General features: G+C 41.6%; 1 non-coding gene across 1 annotated transcript; it reads left to right on the forward strand.

Annotated features, from left to right (window-relative positions):
• Positions 1-1,330: 1,330 nt before the first annotated feature.
• LOC122722152 lies at positions 1,331-1,437 on the forward strand. Its single transcript, XR_006349076.1, has one exon. It is a non-coding gene; the product is annotated as a small nucleolar RNA R71 (small nucleolar RNA).
• The last annotated feature ends 15,037 nt before the right edge of the window (positions 1,438-16,474 follow it).

Genomic DNA, 16,474 nt, shown 5'->3' on the forward strand with positions numbered 1-16,474 from the left:
GAATTCTGCTTGCACTGATGATTTGGGCAAATCAAAATTTGTCTGCGCTGCTGATTTGGGCAAATTGAATTCTGTCTGCATTGTTGATTTGATTTTTGCCTGTTCAAGTGATTTGGGCAAATCAGATTCTGTCTGTACAAGTGATTTGGGCAAATCGCCTCTGGACCAGTCTATGAAGCATGTTGTCTTTTCCGTTTCTGTTTCTTTCAAATTTTTCCTGTTCTCCTCATCCTCCTGGTTGGTGTCCCTTGGTATTTGTTTGGCAGCATCAAGTAAAGGTATGTTGATCTCCACTTTGCGAACGGTTGCAAGTATTTCTTTCTCTTCTTTTTCTTTTTGTGACCTTGCAAATCTTTTGGGAAAGGGAGGAGGTACCTTGAACCTTTCTGCTGGTTGTTGTACTATGTGCTGCCTCTGACTAGATTCTGCCTGGTCTGTTAATTTGGGAAAATCAATTTCTGCCCTTTCTGGTGATTTGGGCAAATCGATTTTGCCTGGCTGTCCTGTCTGTCCAATGATTGGGTCTGCGATTTGGGTAAATCGATGCCCCTGATCAATTTCCGGCAGTTTCTTCTCAGCAACCTGTTTCTGTATTTGGGCAGATTGCTGCTCACCCTTGCTGTCTTGAAACTCTTTCCCACTCCTTAGTGTAATGGCACTAACATTCTGCCTTGGATTGATTTCAGTTTGGGAGGGTAGCTTTCCTTGTGATTCAAGCTTACTCATTGAAGTGGCCATTTGACCCATTTGCTGCTCAAGGTTTTGCACTAAATTTGCTAAGGATTTCACGATCTCTTCAAGGGGACTGTTGGACTTTTGAGGTGCTGCTTGGGCTGGATTTCTTTGTTGATAGCTTGGATATTGATTGTCCCTTGCATAACTGAAGTTCGAATGGTCCCTCCAACATGGGTTGTAGGTGTTAGAATAGGGATTATACCTCTTTTGCCCATTAAATCCTCCTACTTGCTGGTCCTCTTCTTGAAGGGAGGGACATAGGTCAGTAGGGTGGCTCAAGTTTGCACATATTCCACATGGTTTGGGCTGCTGAATCTGCTGGACTTGTTAGGCTTGACCCACAACAAGGCTACAGATAACATTGGTGAGATCAGAAATTTGGGGTGCTAAAGTGGATGTACTTACCTCATTCACCCTTCTTGGTGGCTATTCTTGGTCTCCAAATTGCTGTGAGGCTGCTGCCATGGTGGAAATTAAATTTCTCATCTCTTGAGGGGTTTTGTCTTCAATTGATCCTCCACATGCTGCATCAATAAACTTCCTCTCCGCTGGTAGTAAACCTCCATAGAAATATTCAATGAGAGATTTGTCAGAAATATCATGCTGAGGGCAGCTTGTACACAACCTTTTGAATCTTTCCCAATATTCATATAGCCCTTCATAATCCTTTTGCTTGATGTAACTGATCTCTCTTTTGATGCTAATAGCTTTTGAGGTTGGGAAGTATTTGCTCAAGAAGGCTCTCACCATCCCAGCCCATGAAGTGATGGATCCAGGTGGTAAATGGAACAACCAATCTTTGGCAAAATCATCAAGAGAAAAGGGAAAAGCTCTTAATTTAACATGCTCTTCGGAAATACCTTGAGGCCGCATTGTTGAGCACACAATGTGAAATTCTTTGAGGTGCTTGTGTGTATCCTCATTTTTAAGACCTCTGAATTTTGGAAGAAGATGAATTAATCCGGTTTTGAGCTCAAAAGGGGCTGCCAAAGGTGGGTAAGTGATGCACCATAGTGATTGATAATCCAAGGGTGTTGCTAGTTCACGAAGAGTTCTTTCTTGTGCCATTGGAGCTCTTGCCTCAACGTTTTTAGCTTCAAATTCAGCAAGGACAACAGCTGGTTCAAGAGTAGTAGCTGCTGCATTTTCTGCCTCTTCAGGTGCTGCTGTGATTGTCTTTATAGCAGCTGGTTCAGCTACTGTTTTAAGGGCTGGTTCTGAGATTTTGTCAGCAAAAATTTCTGGTTTTTGGACTGATTCTAGTGCAGTTTTAAGGGATGGTTTTGAGTGCAGTAGCTTGTGCAGCAACAGATTCAACAAGTGTAGTATGTACAGCAGTTTCAGCAATTGCTTCAGCAACTTATTCAGCAGGTACAGCAACGATTTGTGCAGCGGATACAGCAGTGATTTGTGCAGCAGATATAGCAATAAGTGTAGTAGGTTCAGCAGGTTCAGGAACTGGTTCAGCTTCAGGTGCAGCTGCTGTTACAGCAGGTGTAGCAGAGGATTCTGCTTCGGGTATAGCAGCTATTTCTGTGAATTGTGCAGCAACTTTTTATGTGTTTTGTGTGGCAGAATGTATTATAGTTTCCAGATTAGTTGCTGTTGTTGATGAATACAGTCTTAAGGCTTGATTCCTCATATTTGCTTGTCTTCTTAATCTCTTGGCAGTATGTTCAATTTTCGGATCGTAAAGAAGAGCTTCTTTACGATCCGCCCTGGTCATAAAAGGAAAATACGTTAGTTAGATCAAATCCCTGGCAACGGTGCCAATTGTTGATAGCGGTTGTCGAAGCCGTAAAAAATAAACCTATTAGACAATCAACAATTAACTTGCAGATAGTGGCAATAGGGTCGAACCACAGGGATTTGACACGAAAGATCTTCCTAATAATGACTAAGGCAAATAAATAACAAATAAGTAAAGGAGGGGGTTTTGTTTTGATGATTTAAATCTAAAAAGCAAAAGAGAGAAATAATTTAAATAAATGAGAATTTCAATGGGAAAGAGATTCTAGTTGAAGTATGAGTCTATTTCAGCTTATTCAGAATTGATTATTGATTATCTAAGACTCCTATTTTATTTCAATAAATTAGTTTTGGTTGTGGAAGATGCTTCTCACAACCAAATTCCTCCTTAGTTCTAGTTTGATTAGGAAACGTTCGCTAATCAAACACTAATCAACAAGTTGCCAAGGAACGTCCTTGGGGCATTTAACATCGAACAACTGTTGACTGCATTAAGACTTAGAGAAACCCAATTCTATCCTTGCCAATTGCGTGGTCAAGTCTAGATTATCCAACTGATTATATTTGTGTTCAAATAATCTAAGCAATTACGGACCTAAATCATTCAAACAATTTATTACTCAAGCAATTTAAAAGCAATGGGCCCTTATTGATTCTAAAAGCAAAGTAATAATTATAGAAAAGATCAAGTTGCATAAATATTGAAAGCAAATAAGAGTTTAACAATGGAGTTTCAAATCTCCCAATTCATCATAAATCTAAATTTCCTCAACTTCAACTAGAAAAAAGAATGAATTTAGCCACTCATGATGGACAAAAATACACAAAGGAAAGAAGAAAGGAAGAGAAGAAGAGTCTACTGTAATTCTGCAAAATTTTTGAAGAGGAGAAGATGCCTTTGCTGGTTTAAAAGCTGCTCTTTTATAGCTTGAGAATCCCATCCATTTAGGGTTTTGAAATCCTATTTTGGCTTGATCTTTTGTGGTCTTTGATTCCTCTTTGGATCTTGTATTTAGTTATAAATGGAATTCCTTAGGTGAGAGACTTTCTTGTGGCTCTTGGAACTGTGATGGCAGTGTTTGAAGTGGATTTGGACTTCTCCAAATTTGAATTTTGGTTTGCTGCACTTTTTCCCGCTTCTGCTGTTTTTCTGTGTCAAAGTGATTTGGGCGGGTGATTTGGGCAGATCGCTTGCCTAAATCACTTCTGAGAATTCACTTCCAGGTTTTTCTGCCTCAGCTTGATTTCTCTGCGTCCTCTGTTTGATTTGGCCAAATTGCTCTGACCCAATCACTTTCCTGTGAGATAGTTCCAGGTTTCTACTTCAGCTCGATTTGGGCAGTGATTTGGCCAAATCACTTTGACCCAATCACTTTTCCAGCTTTTTATGCACTTTTTCTCCAATTTTCCATTTTCTTTCTTTTCTATAAAAACAAGACAAAAACCATAAATTAAGCTGAAAAATGTGTAATTAAACAATAATAAAAATAATAAAAATGTGGCTAAATTATGTTTGATCAGTTTCCCACACGTTGCCCTAAGACTTCTCCCACTGCATAATTGCTTGCGTCACACATGATTTCAAAAGGCAAGTTCCAATCAGGTGCTTGAATAATTGGGGCAGTCACAAGTAATTCTTTAATCAGATTAAATGCTTTTTTGCAATCTGCATCAAAATCAAATGTAACATCTTGTTGAAGCAATTTACATAATGGCTGTGTGATTTTGGAAAAATCTTTTATGAATCTTCTGTAGAATCCTGCATGTGCAAGGAAGGAACGGATGACTTTAACATTTGTAGGGTAGGGCAGATTTTTAATTGTGTCTACCTTGGCCTTGTCCACTTCAATTCCTTTAGCTGAAACATGTCCTAAAACCATACCTTGATTAACCATAAAGTGACATTTTTCATAATTAAGCACAAGGTTAGATTCAAGGCATCTCTATAGGATTTTTTCCAAATTAGCAAGGCATTCCTCAAAAGAGTTACCATGTACTGTGAAATCATCCATGAATACTTCAATTGTCTTACCCACATAGTAAGAGAATATGCTCATCATGCATCACTGAAAGGTGGCAGGTGCATTGCATAGTCCAAATGGCATTCTTCTAAAGGCAAAAGTGCCAAAAGGACAAGTGAAGGTGGTCTTTTCTTGATCCTCTTGAGCAATTGGAATTTGATAAAAACCTGAATAACCATCGAGACAACAATAATGAGACTTACCTGCAAGCCTTTCTAGCATCTGATCAATGAATGGTAGTGGGAAGTGACCTTTCCTTGTTGCAGAATTTAGCTTTCTGTAGTCCATGCACACTCTCCATCCATTCTGAACTCTTGTGGAAACAAGTTCTCCTTCAGCATTTGGAACAATGGTAATTCCAGTTTTCTTTGGAACTACATGCACAGGACTCACCCACTTGCTATCAGAGATTGGGTATATGATACCTGCATCAAGGAGCTTGACTATTTCTTTCTTCACTACCTCCATCATAGGTGGATTTAGTCTTCTTTGAGCATCTCTGACTGGCTTGCATTCATCCTCCATGTGTATTCTATGCATGCATGTGGATGGGGAAATACCTTTGATGTCATCTATGGTCCATCCTATGGCTCCTTTGTTCTTCTATAGCACTTTCAAGAGGCTTGCTTCATCATATGGGCTCAATTCATTGGACACTATTACTGGTAGTGTCTTATCAGCTCCTAGGTACATGTATAATAGGTGGTCTGGGAGAGGCTTCAGATCTGATTCTGATACTTTCTGACTTGATTGTAAAGGAGGACTGGAAGAGCTTGCTTATGTTGGATTCTATGAAACAAGGTTCGGTGGCCGAAGGGTGGTAGGGTTCGATGGCCGAACGTTAGTAGTTTCAGCAGGCGATGGGATCTGAAGTGAATGATTCGGTGACTGAAGGGAGTTCTACTTCGGAGGCCGAATGGTTACTGGGTTCGGTGGCCGAAAGTCAGTAGAGTTCGGCTGCCGAAAGTTTTCAGTGTGCTGGGCAGGCTGCGGCGATGGATTCTGCGTTTGAAAGGCAGTTAGATTCGGCGGCCGAAAGTGTTCTGGATTCGGCGGCCGAATGTCTTCAAGCTGTGCAACATCAATCTGTTGGATGCTACAGACTGTTTCTTTGAGTTTTGGCTCTTTCTGGCTCTCAATCTGTACCTGATCAGTATTTCTGCAGAAATCAGTGTTAAGAATATCATCTTGATTTTCATCAAAGATCTCCTGGCTCAAACAGTCAACAATATCAAGACCATAAACAGGGGACATATCATATGGATATTTCATGGCATCATAGACATTAAACTTAATGACTTCCCCTTCAAACTCCATGGTCAAATTTCCATCATGCACATTAATTTTAGTCCTAGCAGTACTTAAGAAGGGACGTCCAAGAAGGATATCATAACTAGTATTGCAACTATCTTCCTTAGTATCAATCATATAAAAATCTGCAGGAAAGACAAGTTCATCTACTTGGACTAATACATCTTCTAGAACACCTATGGGGTATACCACAGATCTATCAGCTAATTGAATTACAACTCTTGTGTCCTTCAGTGCACATGCATTTAGAGATTTATAGATGGAGAGAGGCATGACATTTATGGATGCACCAAGATCACACATGGCTTTCTTGATTCCAAAATTCCCAATTTTGTAAGAAATAGCAAACATACATTTGTCTTTGCACTTAGTAGGGAGTTCTCTTTTAATAACAGCGGTACAACCTCACCTACACTCACTTTTTCTCTCTCAGCAAGCTTTCTTCTATTGGTGCAAAGTTCTTTCAGAAATTTTGTGTACCTTGGGATCTGCTTAACAGCATCTAGTAGAGAATGTTGATTTGGACCTTTCTGAAGGTGTCAAGGATCTCCTTTTCTTCCTTTTCTTCCTTTTCTTTTTGTGTTATTTCAAATCTCTTTGGAAAAGGAGGTGGAATGTGGAAACTTACCTTTTGATCAATCTTCTGCGCAGGAGGTGCTTCAGGTTGCGCTGGAGGGGCTTCAGGTTGCCATGGTTTTGTCGCAACTTGTGTTTCAGAAAGCGCAGGGAAGGTTTCAGATGGCGCAGGTTTTGGTGCTATTTGCTTTTCTTCCTCGTATCTTTCATTTTGAAGCTCTTTTCCACTTCTCAAAGTAATAGCACTGACATTCTGTGTAACGACCCCAAAATGGACCGTCACCGGCGCTAGGATTCAGGTCGGCTTAAGGCCGCCAGAACCCGTAGCAAGCCTGCTATACTCTCTGTGTACCTGTAAACCTCATACATGATCATACATTTTCTGTGAAAATAAAACTCTTTTCTGAACCAAGGCTTAACATGTGCATGCACTATCTCTGTACTCTGTACTCATGTACTCTGTACTCTGTATCCCTGACTGGAGCTTGCTCTAGATGGGTTAACTCATACCTGGTAAGCCTGGTTTTCACATACAGGAAAACATATATACATATACTGATCATGTACAAAACATACATCACTAGGTCAAGCAACAACTATTACATCTCTTTAATATTACATGTCCACTCTAAGCTATTACAGATCTCTTTACTTTTCCTGTACTCTGCTGGACTGTCCCTGTACACTGTACACTGAACCTGCAAAACTGGGGTTAAGGGAGTGGGATGAGCTCTATAGCCCAGTGAGTAGAACAGTAAAACATCTCAGTAAAATATGATCTCATGGAATGCACCATATCACAGACAAGCCACATCAAGAGTAAACCTGTCACCACATAGTCTCAGTAACTCTGTGCCAGGGCGTAGAATCGAGCACCTGGTCTTCCTGTCATATATGTATATGTGTATATAACACCTCTGTACTTACCATTGCCAGGGCGTAGTCAAAGGCTCCTGGACTTTACTATATACCTGCCAGGGCGTAGTCAAAGGCTCCTAGACTTCCTGTCTGAGACTATTGGATCATTCAGCATTTACCCACATCAACAAAGAACTATGCAATGCAACATATTCGTGAATACTAATGCAATCAACCTATGGCATAATCATGATGCATGAGATATGCTAAAACATTCCATTTCTTAATTAAAAATATTAAGTTTAGTTCCACTCACCTCTGGCTATCTGGACTGACTGACTTTGCAGGCGCTGAACCTCTGGAGCAGTACTCACTGCTGCTCTCTCTGGTTCCTCTGGTCTGTACCTATACAGATGGACTCAAATGAGGGACCAAACAAGCGTAGCAATAACTCTCTTAAACTTTCCCAAGAATCCCCTTCAACTCACTCAACTATCCATGCAAAGCATGCAAAAGAAAGCTGGACAGGACACTTTAGGCGGCAGGTTCGGCGGCCGAATGTCCTCTCCAGAGACGAAACTCAAGCACCTTCGGCGGCACCTTCGGCGGCCGAAGCTCCCAAACAGAGCTGAACATGCAAAACAGGCTGTGGCAGCCAAACCACCATGCAAAAGGTTCGGCGGCCGAATGAACCTTCGGCTGCCGAACCTGAGTTCATCCAGAACTCAGCTTCAACGGCAAACCATCTTCTCCTTCCCTTCAACCACGCAAACCATATCTACTCCAACGCCTCAACACACATATACTCACGTATATGAGCACAGGGGTCCAAAACTATCTAATAACCCCAAACAACAAATCAAACATAACACAGAAACATGTATACATGCATAACTCATCAAAACCACTACTTCTCACTTAAACATGCATCTCTCTCCCTTAACTTCCGTCCATAAAACCTTCAGAAAACACATAAACAGGTTCAAGAGCATTACTTACCTCCTGTAACAAGAAGCTGAACACTCTGAACTAAGGAAAACGGACCAACTCTCCTCAAACTCTCAAACTCGCACAAACGGAGCTTTTTGCTTCAAAACATTCAAAACTAAGTTTGTTTTCCTTTCAACACTTTCCACACCTGTGACACCCTTAGCCTGAGCAGCTCAAAGCGTGCAGATAAGGCATGGGAGATGTGACCAACTTCTGGACATGATCTGGTGATAACACCTGTCCAAAATGCTGACTAAGGGATGCAAAACTGCTGGCTAAGCAACTCAGCTTCGGCTGCCGAATCGCATGCAAAACCATGCAACATCGGGGGCCGAACCTGAATTCGGAAGCCGAATATTGGGCACTTTCGGCGGCCGAACTTACCTTCGGCGGCCGAACTTGGCTAAAGTCTCCATGACCCCTTTTCTCTTCAAAACTCAAAACTATAGACCTGGAAAACCATAAAACACATAACACGTAGAAAACCTAACTCCTACCCTTATATAGAATCCCAACACCCCGGATTCCACCAGACAACAGGAATTCCGGTGCCGGATTCTAGCCGGGTATTACATTCTCCCCTCCTTAAGAACATTCGTCCTCGAAGGTTCCTAAAACACATAATTAACAGATGAAACGGAGAAAACTAACCTCAAAACAAATATGGATACTGCTGGAGCATAGACTCCCGCGTCTCCCAGGTGCACTCTTCTAGATTATGGTGGTTCCATAGAACTTTCATCATCGGAATCTCCTTGTTCCTTAGCTGTCTGATCTGCGTGTCCAGAATCCGCACTGGCTGCTCTATATAAGTGAGATCCGTATGAATCTCCACCTCAGGCTCACTCAGAACCTGATTCGGATCTGACACAAACTGTCGTAGCATAGAAACATGAAATACCGGGTGAATTCTCTCCATAGAAGCAGGTAAATCCAGCTTATACGACACATTTCCGATCCTCTGCAACACCTCAAAGGGTCCAATGTACCGTGGAGCCAATTTACCTTTCTTTCCAAAACGAACCACTCCTTTCATTGGAGACACTTTCAGCAATACCCAATTACCCTCCTGGAACTCTAACTGCTTTCTGCGAACGTCTGCATAACTTTTCTGTCTGCTCTGCGCTGTTCTGATTCTCTCTCTGATCATGGGCACCATTCTACTGGTAATGTCTACTAACTCTGGCCCTGCAAGAGCCTTCTCTCCTACCTCTTCCCAGCAAACAGGGGATCTGCACTTCCTCCCATACAAAGCTTCATAAGGAGCCATCCCGATGCTCGCATGATGGCTGTTATTGTAGGCAAACTCTACCAAAGGTAGATGCTGCCTTCAAGAACCGCCAAAGTCTAATACACACAGTCGAAGCATATCCTCTATGGTCTGGATGGTCCTTTCTGACTGTCCATCAGTCTGTGGGTGGAAAGCAGTACTAAAATCCAATCTCGTGCCCATCGCACTTTGCAGACTCCGCCAAAAGCGGGAGGTAAACTGAGGTCCTCTGTCTGAAACTATAGACACTGGAACTCCATGTAATCTCACTATCTCATCCAGATAGACCTGTGCCAACTTATCCACAGAATAGTTACTCCGTATTGGCAGAAAATGAGCAGATTTCGTGAGTCTGTCCACAATCACCCATATCGAGTCTATCCTGTTGGACGCCACTGGTAAACCCACTACAAAATCCATGGCTATGTTCTCCCATTTCCACTCTGGAATCGGTAATGGGTTAAGCAGTCCGGCTGGTTTCTGATGCTCTAATTTCACCCTCTGACAAACCTCACAGGCTGTCACGAACTGTGCCACTTCCTTCTTCATGGCTGGCCACCAATAGACCCTTTTTAGATCCTGATACATCTTGGTGGCTCCTGGGTGAACACTATACCTCGCATTATGAGCTTCCCTCATAATGTCTTCCTTCACACTGCCCCTATCTGGTACACAAAGGCGACTCCCATAGCGAAGGATCCCTTTGCTGTCAAATCTGAATTCTGCACTATTGCCTGACTGAACAGTCCTGGCAATTTTCATCAACTCAGGGTCCTCATGCTGTCTCTGAGCTATCTGCTCCAGAAACACAGGTGTCACTCTCATCTGTGCTAGCAACGCACCTGTACCAGACAACTCTAGCTGTAATCCCTCGTCAAAGAGCTTATAAAGCTCCATCACAACTGGTCTCCGCTCTGCTGCTATATGGGATAAACTGCCTAGTGACTTCCGACTTAGGGCGTCTGCGACAACATTCGCCTTGCCCGGATGATACTGGATTTTACAATCATAATCACTGAGCAATTCGACCCACCTTCTCTGCCGCAAATTTAGCTCTCTCTGACTTAAGATGTACTGTAAACTCTTGTGATCGGTGAAGATCTCGCATTTAACCCCGTAGAGGTAATGCCGCCACATCTTAAGTTCAAAGATAACTGCTGCCATCTCTAGGTCATGGGTAGGGTAATTCAACTCGTGCTTCTTCAACTGTCTAGAAGCATAAGCTATTACTCTATCACTCTGCATCAATACACAACTCAATCCCACTCGAGATGCATCACAGAACACTGTGAACTCTTCATTACTGACGGGCAGAGCTAACACTGGTGCTGTTGTCAATCTCCTCTTGAGCTCCTCAAAGCTCTCTTCACACTGGTCTGACCAGATAAACTTCTGGTTCTTCTGAGTCAATTTGGTCATAGGAGCTGCTATCTTTGAGGTCTCATGGATGAACAAATAATATTAAACTCTTTCAAGTGCTTATGTGGATTTTCATTTTGCAATCCTCTAAATTTTGGGAGAAGATGAATCAAACCTGTCTTCAGTTCAAAGGGAACTGTCAGAGGTGGGTAGGTGATGCAAAGTGGTGCTTGATCACTTACAGGTGTTGCCAATTCTCTCGTGGTTCTTTCTCTTGGCATCTGTGGTCTCATGGCTGGATTTTCTTGAATTATTTGGTTATGGACAGCATGTCCATTAGGGGGCAACAGCTTGTGCATTAGGTTCTGCCATTGGTGTAAAGTTCGGTTGCTGGAGCAAGGAAGTTTCGACGACCGAAGGTTGATGGGGTTCAGCAGCCGAATGTTGGGCAGAATGTTCGGCAGCTTGCTTTCCTAATCTTCTGAGGGTGCATTCAATTTCTGGATCGAAGTGCAGAGCGTCCCTGCATTCAGATCTGGTCATGAAAGAAAAATAAACAAGTAAAATCAATTCCCCGACAACGGCGCCAATTTTTAACTCGCGGTTGTCGAAGCCGGTCAAAAATAACCTCTACGGTTATCAACAATTATACAACTGCAGATAGTGGTAAAGGATCGAATCCACAGAGAATTGAATACTTATCTATTTTTCTCAAACAAGATCAACTGAAAAGCACAATTGCAGGTAAGTAACTGAAGGCAGATCAATAACAAAGTGCAATAAAGTAAAAGGGGGGTTTTGAGATTGATTTGACTAACAGCTATTGAAAGCAATTAAAACAGCAAGTAATCAAAATAAAAGAGGAAATCAATATGAGAAAGGTCTAGTTGAAGATATGGATCCACTTTGGTTGTTTGGGTTGATCATTGAAACTTATGTTCTCTTGATTGATTCAATAGATTAGTTACGGGGGTGGAAAACGCTTCTCACCACCATGTCTCTCCTTATGATTAAATCAATTAGGGAACGTCCTCTAATCAATTACTAATTAACAAATTGCCAAGGAACGTCCTTGGGCCTTAGGCATCAAAACAATTGTCAATTGCATAAAGAATTAGAGAGATCCAATCCTAGCTACTCCAAACGCATGAAGATGATGCTAGATCATACAATTCCTTAGTTTTTACACCAAGTATTCTTAGGTCAGAATATTTTCAACAATTACGGACTAAAAAATATCCCAACTAACAAGCAATTAACTTTGTGATTAAGAGTCAAGTGGCTAATTTGATCAAAACAACAAAGTAATCTTAGAATTAAGCACACAATTGCATAAATATTGAACAAACCAAAAGCAAACACTTTATGTTCAGATCTCACAACCCTTTAAAAAACCTTAGTTTCAACCAAACTTCAACTAGAATTAGGGTTTTAGCCACTCATGGCTGAACCAAAACAAAAAGTAGAAGAAGAGAAGAAGGAAGGGGGAACCGGCGGCCGAAGGTGGAGGAGGAGTGGCTGCCGAACTTTGGTGGTGATTGAGTTCTTCAAGTCTGAAAATCTGCCACTTCTTGTCTTCATAAGGCCTTTAAATAAGTCTTGGGAGGCTGCCTAGGGTTTCTTGGGTGTCCATGCATCTTTTTAAGGTTGTCCAAAGTGCCTTTGGTCTTATATGTGTCTTCTAGGTGCATTGCAAGGACTTTTTGGTCTTTTAATTGTTGCCCAAGGTGTGTCCAAGAAGTCTTCTTCACATTATTCTTCCACTCATGCACTAAAGAGGAAGGTGGAGTCTCCTTTTGAATTTTGAATATGCATGGCATGAAGTGGGAAACATGTGATCTTCAAGATTTGGCTTCTTGAATAAGGAAGAGGCAGTTCGGGGGGACTTTCGGCCGCCTAAGCTTATTTTCGGAAGCTGAACTTTCGGCTCTGGACGAGACTTTCGGCCGCCGAAGGTGCTTCCGAAGGTGGCTTTTCCAGATTTAGCACTTTTTGGCAGTTTTAAGAGCATTTTCTCCAGAATGTCTCTTTACACCTAATATCTGCAAAACATTATTAAAACCACAAAATTAGGTAGAAAAGGTGTAAATAAACATTAATAAGATCATGATAATATGGACTAAAATATGCTCTATCAATGGGCATGCTCCTCTGCATTTCTGGAATACACTAAGATATCGTCAATGAAAACAATAATGAAATGATCCAGAAACTGGCTAAAAGCTCTGTTCATAAGGTCCATGAATGCTGCAGGGGTATTGGTCAGCCCGAACGACATCACTAGGAACTCATAGTGCCCATATCTGGTCCTGAAAGCTGTCTTGGGTATATCTTCTTCTCTGACCCTCAGCTGGTTATACCCGGATCTCAAATCTATCTTGGAGAAACAACCGGCTCCTGCTAGCTGGTCAAATAGATCATCAATCCTAGGTAGCGGATACCTGTTCTTGGTAGTGATCTTGTTCAACTGTCTGTAGTCAATACAAAATCTTAAGGATCCATCCTTCTTCTTCACAAACAATACTGGAGCACCCTAAGGTGAGGTACTAGGTCGGATGAAACCCTTATCTACCAACTCTTACAACTGTTCTTTCAACTCCTTTAACTCTGCAGGTGCCATCCTGTAGGGAGGAATAGAGATGGGTCTAACTCTTGGCATCACTTCAATTTCAAACTCTATTTCCCTAGCAGGTGATAAACCTGGCAGTTCATCTGGAAAAACATCTAGGAACTCTTAGACTACGGGCACTGAAGTTGGTTCCCTGATGACTCGCGGTTGTCGAAGCCGGTCAAAAATAACCTTTCCGGTTATCAACAATATTACTATTGCAGATAGTGGTAAATGATCGAATCCACAGAGAATTGAAAACTTACCTATCTTCCTTATCAAGACGAAGGGAATTAACTGAAATAAAAATAACTGAAAGAGAAGTAAACTGAAACGAGATAAATTGAAAGCAAAAAACTAAAAGTAAAATAGGGGGGTTTTGAGATTGATTCAAGAGATCTAAAACTGAAAGCAATAAAAGAAGGCAAATAATTAAAATAAAAGAAATCAATAATGAGAAGGCTCTAGTTGAAGAATTGGATCCACTTCAGTTGTTGGGATTGATCATTAAAACTTAGTTTCTTTTGATTGATTCAATAGATTAGTTATGGAGATGGAAAACGCTTCTCACCACCATGTCTCTCCTTAATCATAAACCAATTAGAGAACGTCATCTAATTAATTACTAATCAACAAGTTGTCAAGGAACGTCCTTGGGCCTTAATCAACAAACAACTGTCAATTGCATTAAGAAATAGAGAGAGCCAATCCTAGCTACCCAAACGCATGAGATGTTGCTAGATCATACAATTTCCTTAGTTTTTACACCAAGTGTTCTTGTGTTTGAACAATCCAAGTAATTACGGACTTAAAACTATTCAAACTAATAATATATTACCTTGCAATCAATAATCAAGTGGCGACATTGATCAAAATAACAAAGCAATAATGGAATCAAGCATGAAATTGTATGAATATTGAATAAGCCAAAGATAATAATGTGTGTTCAGATCTCACAATCCATAAAACAACTTAAGCTTCAACCAATCTTCAACTAGAATAAAAGGTTTCAGCCACTCATGGCTGAAACAAAAACCAAAAATAAAGAAAGGAAGAAGAAGAGATGTGGTTACATGTAATCCCGTAGGTGTGTCCAAGGGGGTCTTGAAAAAGCATGGGGAGGCTCCTTATGTGTCTTTTTATAGGATTAGATGCTGCCCTACGTCTTACTTGCTATCCAAGAGGCTGCTTGCTGCCCAAGTTGTATCTGAAAAGGAAAGAATCGTGTTGCAAGGTCTTTAGAAGGAAGGAGGCGCGCGGATTGGCTCTTCAAAAGGAAGGTGGCGTGCGGATTGGTTGTTCAGAAGGAAAGAGATGCTGTCCAATCTTTCCTTTTTAGGTGGAGCCTTCATTTGAATTTCAAATCTTGAATGCTGAATACAAGAGAGGCAAGTGCGTCTTCTTGAGATTTTGCTGCCTAAATAGGAAGATCTGACTGCTGAGGTGTCTGCACATCTTTAAACAAGGAAAGAAAGATCTGCAATTCGAATTTCAAATAATCTGCTGACTGCGCTTTCCTTATTTATTTTTGATTCTGCACTTTCCTTATTTGACACTTTCCTTATTTGGCACTTTCCATATTTGGCACTTTTTGGCAGTTTTAAGAGCATTTTCACCAGATTGTCTCTTTACACCTAATATCTGTAAAACAAGATCAAAACCACAAAATTAGGTAGAAAATATATAAATAAACATCAATAATATCATGATAAATTGGTTTAAAATATGCTCTATCATCTGACCTGACTGCTAAGCTCTCTGACATGAGCAAGAAACCTCTGACAACCTCTCCTAAGCAACCTACGAGCCTGAAGGGCTGATATCAAACCTCTAGGCATCCCTACTCTGTCCCCTCTGAAGACTACCTCTTATCCATCATGAGCGCTGAATTTGACTACCTTGTCTCTACAATCCAAAGTAGCACTATGAGTAGAAAGCCAATCCATCCCTAGAATGACGTTAAGATCGGTCAAATCTAGAACCACGAGGTCAGTTGGAAGGCATCTATCCTCAACAAACACTGGACTGAATCGGCAGACTGACTCTGCCACAGATGGATCACATTTGGGTCCACTAACCCAAAAAGGGCACTCTAGTCCAGAAGCTATCAAACCCACTCTGTCTACGGCTCTTGGAGCAACAAAAGAATGAGAAGCACCAGGGTCCATAAGAGCATACACATCAGAACATCCAATAGTTAGATTACCTGACACCACCGTGTTCGATGTGTTAGCCTCCTGCTGAGTCATGGTGAAGATCCGCACCGGAGCTGAAGGACCTTCTCCTTGGGAACCTGCTGAAGAAAAGGTTGCCCCTCTCTCTCTACCTCGCCCTCTGCCCTGAGATTAGGCCAAAGCTGCTGGCTGAGCTACACTGCCAGAAGCTGTCTACTAGGACTAATCCATCATAACTGCACGGGGACACTCACGTGCCATGTGCCCCTCCTGACCACATCTGAAACATGTTGTAGTCCTAAACCAACAAACTCCCTTGTGCGGCTTACCACACCTCATACATTCAGAACTGTCTGAACCAGAGCTTGAGCCACCACCCATTCCCAGACCAAACTTTAACTGGTTCCAGAACTTATTCTTCTTCGGCTTTCTAGTGGCTTTGTCCCACTTTTTACCCTTTGAGGTGACTGCGCTCAAAGAGGAGAGATCAATATTCCCTGTTCCCGGGGTTTTGGAACTCGAGGACTGTGTCACTTGCTGTTTTACTATCCCCTGAATAATGGCACTAGCCTCCATCTTTCTAGCTGCATCCACTATGATGTGGAAGCTCTCCCTCTCTGCTGCTAGGATCAGGGAGGAATACCTTGGGTGGAGTCTCATGGTATACCTCCTATCTTTCTTCTGATCCATATCATATGCCTGTCCCACAAACTGAAGCAACTCCAGGAATTTATCTGTGTAATCATCTATACTCATGTCTTCAGTATGCCTTAGTTGCTCAAACTCTATCACCTTCAATTCCCTTGAACTATCTAGAAAAAGC

This window comes from Manihot esculenta, chromosome 16 (assembly GCF_001659605.2).
Source record: "Manihot esculenta cultivar AM560-2 chromosome 16, M.esculenta_v8, whole genome shotgun sequence".
NCBI classification, from domain to species: Eukaryota; Viridiplantae; Streptophyta; class Magnoliopsida; order Malpighiales; family Euphorbiaceae; genus Manihot; species Manihot esculenta.